Below are 5,303 nucleotides of genomic sequence, written 5' to 3' on the forward strand. Positions count from 1 at the left end.
CCTGCGTAGAGAAGCTCAGCAATCTGTTTTAACAATCTCTCCAAGTGGTTCCAGTGCAACCTATATTTGAGATCCGATAATGTTAAGGTACGAGAAGATCTCTGTTCCCACCCTCTCTTAAAGTCAGTCTTTGGATTTTTAGGGGTGCCAAAGTATTCCCCCACCTTGGAAACTAGCTCCCCACTTTTCTTTCCTCCTTGCTAGGCATGACTTCCCCTTAAGCAGCAGATTGTATTGGCCATCGCCTCCCATGGGGCTCCGCCCCTCTTTTATAGCCTGCTGGTGCTTGAGAGCACTTTCCCAGACCACCCATCCCTACCCCTGCTGGTCTTTAGAGACCCTGTAAAGACAAAATTGGCATAAAAGGCCAGGTTTACAAAGGAAAAGTTCTTAGCAACCCAGGACATGGCTGCTCACTAGTGCTGATGGTTTCTCTCCAGCCCTGAGGTCTCTGCTTTCTCCCTCTGCAGCTTCCTTTCCACTCGCTGCGGGACCTGCCTACTATTCCCACAAAGATATCCTGAGTCAAAGGCAGCCTTTCTGATTGACTGCTTGGTTTCCTGTCCAGCTGGTCATGTCTGTCTGCTGCCCAAGTCCTCCAAGGGAGACAACAGCCTTACCTCTCCCAAGCAAAGCCCTTAAGTCAGCAGAGATGCCCAGGGTGCCGCATGGCTTCCTGGGGACCCACAGGAGAAGTTGGGTGCTGGGACTTTTCAACCCCTTTTCAGGTGACTGTACCTGTCCGAGCCAGGAAGCCCCAGAGTGACTTACTTTAGAGCTGCTGTCCTGAAAATGAGTTGGCAGTGGTGTTAACAAAGAAAAAGAGAGCCAAGGCACTTACAGTAAGCTGAGTCAGGTTTCACATCTCTTCATCAGCATATATATACTTCCCCTACCCCCCTCATTCACACTATGCAGACTTATACAGGAACAAGAAAAGTACCTACCCATAGGTGTGCTGTAATGAGTCAATGAGTTAATCCAGGTGAAGCAATTAGAATAGTGCCTGCCACGTTAAACACTCGATAAAGATTAGCTTTTCTTTATATATGTAAACATCAAACTAGACACCACCAAGATTTTGGGCTGACGATTCTTTGTTGTGTGAGGCTGTCTTATGCATTGTATGGTGTTTGGCAGCATCTCTGGCCCCTACCCACAAGATGCCAGGAATGTGTCCCTAGTCGTGACAAAAGCATCTCCAGACATTGGTAAATATTCCCCATGGGGCAAAATTGCCTCCAGTTTAGAACGAAACTACACGATGTGTATGAAAGTGGCTTACATCACAAAGCAATTGAGAACAATTTCCAAATTGTAGTTACATGGGTTTTTCCTCAGGAAACTGATAGCCAGTCTGTTTCTGGATAATTGAATGACTGTACTGACAAATGTTAACATGAACTCAAAGCTCTTGTTTTTTTCTTCATTGAACCAGTTGTAAAGGCATCAGATAAAACTAATGTCAGTCATAAGTTGGTATTAAATAAGTTGCATTTCTGTTGTACAATGTCCCTTTGTATAGATGTAGTAATGTTACAGGCATAAAAATAAGATTAGTTATAATCTCCATTTCTCTTCACATTTTTCCCACAGCCTGATTTCGTTGTTGTCAAAGACATATGCTGATTTTCAGCATTTACTCAATCAGCCCTCAGCTTTGCATCTGCCTTGTCTGCCGTGGAGCAGGAACTGTTCAGCTCCCAGCCCACCCAACGCTGGAGACTCTGCCTTTCCTTTGAATGTCCCTGTGGAGTAAATGGGTGCATAAGTCCTTGGGAGAGCCCTCTCCTAAGCAAGCTAACGTACTGCTTGTATTTTAAGATGCCAGCAATAGGGCTGGGGCCCCACAGTGGAAATCTCAGGATCAACAAGTGAGTTACTGTGAGTTACCGGAAATTTCCTTCATCGTTACTCTGGGCCTCACATGTCTCACAAGTCTACAATCTGTCGCGACCTGAAATGTAGAAATGTTAGTCCAGAACACAAAACAGAAGGCTGTTAGTGGTTTATTACCTGCCCTGCCTGCAGAGCGAGTTATTCTAATTACCTTAGTTTCAGCGTCAGATGTTACAGGAGTCAATATTTGTAGAGATTATGAGACAGACACAGTTCTGATAGTGCAGATGTTGAAGGACCTTTTCATTCAAATAAAGTCAGGGATGGCAAATATACATAGATGTGCTCCATTCTGTGTCTGGTCCCTTGGCAGCTGCCTAGTCTCTCGTAGCAGTCTACCATGCTAAGCCTGAATTTGGCCTCCAGCTCTTGAACACCACGTTCAGACAGTTACAGCCCATCAGCTGGGAGACAGGAGTGTGCCATGGTCAAGAGCAGGGACCCTGCAGACGGCCTGCCTTCATACCCTAGCTCTACCACCTACCTGCTTTTAAGATCTTGGGTAAATTATTTTGCCTCATTATCCTCATCTGTACAAATGAGGTACTAATAGTACCTACTCATAAAATCGATTTTTTTTTTTAGTTGGAGTTTTACTCTGTCACCCAGGCTGAAGTGCAGTGGCACAGCCGTGGCTCACTGCAACCCCCAACTCCTGGTCTCAAGTGATTCCCCTGCCTCAGCCTCCTGAGTAGCTAGGACTACAGGTGCACACTACCATGCCCCGGCGATTTTTTTTATTTTTGTAGAGACAAGGTCTCACTATATTGCCTAGGCTAGTTTCAAACTCCTGGACTCAAGCAATCCCCCCACCTCGACTTCCCAAAGTGCTAGGATTACAGGCATGAGCCCAGCCCTCATACAATTAATTGAATCCATTTGTGTGAGCCATGTTTAATGAGTGCTCAATAAATATCAGCTATCACTATGATTAATTGCAAGTGGCTTCCTTAGGAAACCTCCCTGCCATCCCTCTATGGCCATATTTTCTCTCTTTTTAAATTAAATTCAATTCCCCTAGGTGATTGGTTACCCAAGTGGGGCAGCCTATCATGCTGGTAAGGCTACGATTTGATCTTTGTTGGGGTATTAAGTTTAAATTTTTGTTCAAAAACTCCCAAACATTTGCCTTTGGTTACAATGGAGACTGGGTCAGAGGGTGCGGTTGACTGAAACTAAAGCCATCTCTGCTCTCAGCAAACAGCCAGCTTAAAGTATTTACCTGATACCGGGTTAGGAGTGCAGTCTTCACGTGTGGAAGGAATTGAAGACATGCATATGGCATGGCTCGCCTTCCTCTCCGGCACCCCCACTGCCTCATGCTACCAGGCCTCATATATACTCTACACGTTCAGCTGTGTGCATTGAACTCGGCATCAGTGTTCCTCGCGGAAGAAGCTGATGACCTGCATAAGAAAGAATGTGTGTATGAAGGAATCTTTGGCTTACGTGCAAAGAAAAAAGTCTCCCCTGGAAAAACTCAGGCCTTACACATTTAGCAGACCCTCGTGTCCACAGAAACAGTCATTGGCAATTAGGCAACTGCCAAAAGATCAGAGGCAGGAGCCCGCACATGAAACAGAGGCGATGCAGGAAGGCCACTGCCTTCTATCTCTGAGTTATGGGCGGCTGGGGTTGCCTCCCCCTGTGCCTGATCTGCCCTGAGCTTTTCCTGCTGTGGATGGAGGCCCCGGAGACTTTTATGCACCCCGGTTTTCATGCAGCTTACTGATCCCTTTTTCACATGAATGAAAAACGCCTTTGATTTTGAATACTCACGTCTGTTTTGTGTAACACTTAACTGATGTGCCAGAATCATTCTGTACCTTAAAGGGGGTCTTGCACTGGGTTATTAAAGTCAGTCCTTCTGTGAAGAGTCACTTTGCTCACTTATAGGATAACTGCCCTGCCTTCTTAATGGGGCTCGTCTTGTTAAACTTGGATTAGGGAAGAGAGGAGCAAGCAGACCTGCAGTTGAAACCCAGCCAAAGCCTGTCGGTGAGTTGGGTCCAACCACAAGAGAGGCTTCAAAGAAGTACTCTCTGCTGATCAGCTGAGCTGAGCCCTTCAAGCCTTGCAGTTCTGCTTCTCTCTGGGAATCCTGCTTCCTATCATTCGTTCCAGTTAGATTCATGGTAAGTCCATAGACCTTGAACCAGTGACTCCAACTTGTTCAGATGACACAACAGGTGTTTCGTTATCTATGGAGTGCCCACTTTCTGGAGTGCTTAATGGTTTATCTGCTCATCCAACATTCTCCATGTCTCTTCTAGTAGAGGATGCTCTACTAGCTCTGGGGCTACTGTACTGAGTTAGATGATGTCCCTGCCCTCAGGGTGCTCAGAACTGGGAGGGAAGACGGAGGAGCTACGAGAGAGGGGAGGCTGCCATTCAAGTATGTAACTTCGGCAAATGCAACTACCTGCTCAGCATTAAAAAAGAAAAGAAAGGGGCAGCATTTAAACAAGGCAGACAGGCACCATGCCCCCCCTCCATCCCCACCATGGTCGAGTCTAGGTTGAATGAAATGTAACCTCCTGTCTCCTCTTGCCTCTGGTGAGATGTGTGACCCTCTAGAGTTAAAAAGATTAGGGGTGGGTTTTTTGCTACCCTATGGGCCCTAAGTTGAAGGCGCTGTCCCATTGGGTATTCAATCAAAGAAACAGCCGGCTGTTTCGATGCTGAGTGGTTTAAGTTGTTGTCAGTGGTAATTTGGATTTTATGGAGTTTTCACTTGAAATGCTTTAAACATGGACGGTAGAAACGAACAGTGAGACTCGACTCCTCCATCACATTGGAGGCATCGTACGATGGGAGCTCCAAGCAGGCAGGGCAGGCTTCCCAGAGCGGGCGACTGCCAGGGCTGGCTTTTGAAGAATGAGTGGCCATTAGCCAATGAAAGGGTGGTTGTGGGTGGAGTTGGAGGTAAGGAGGAGGGTAGGTGGAAAGCGTAAGGAGTGACAGGACTGTAGAAGCTGAGAGGAAGAAAGGAATCAAGGGAGCCAAGTTGGTATGAGCCACCAAGACAAGGAGCAGCTGGTGGAAAGCCAGTGAAGGGGATGGCAATGGTGGGTTCCACGTGGCCCATACTGAGTTGGGTGCCTCCAGGACACCCGAGTTACGGCCCAGCTGGAGATGAGAGACGGGCTGCCAAGGTGGATTTGGACAGCATTGGTGATTGAGGGCACAGAGTGAGTGTCACACACACACACACACACACACACACACACACACACGCCCCAGAGAAGAAGGCTGGGAACCCCAAGGACACCATGCAGGGCATGGGGAGAAGCACTTTCACGGAGGTCCCAGTCAGAGCTGCAGAAGAAAGCTGGAAGCTATGAGAAGAGGGCTTTCAAAGTAGGTGGGAGATCAAGAGGAGACCAGAAAATATGAGGTCTGAG

Source organism: Carlito syrichta, unplaced genomic scaffold, assembly GCF_000164805.1.
Source record: "Carlito syrichta isolate Samal-C Ts95f unplaced genomic scaffold, Tarsius_syrichta-2.0.1 Scaffold281728, whole genome shotgun sequence".
NCBI classification, from domain to species: domain Eukaryota; kingdom Metazoa; phylum Chordata; class Mammalia; order Primates; family Tarsiidae; genus Carlito; species Carlito syrichta.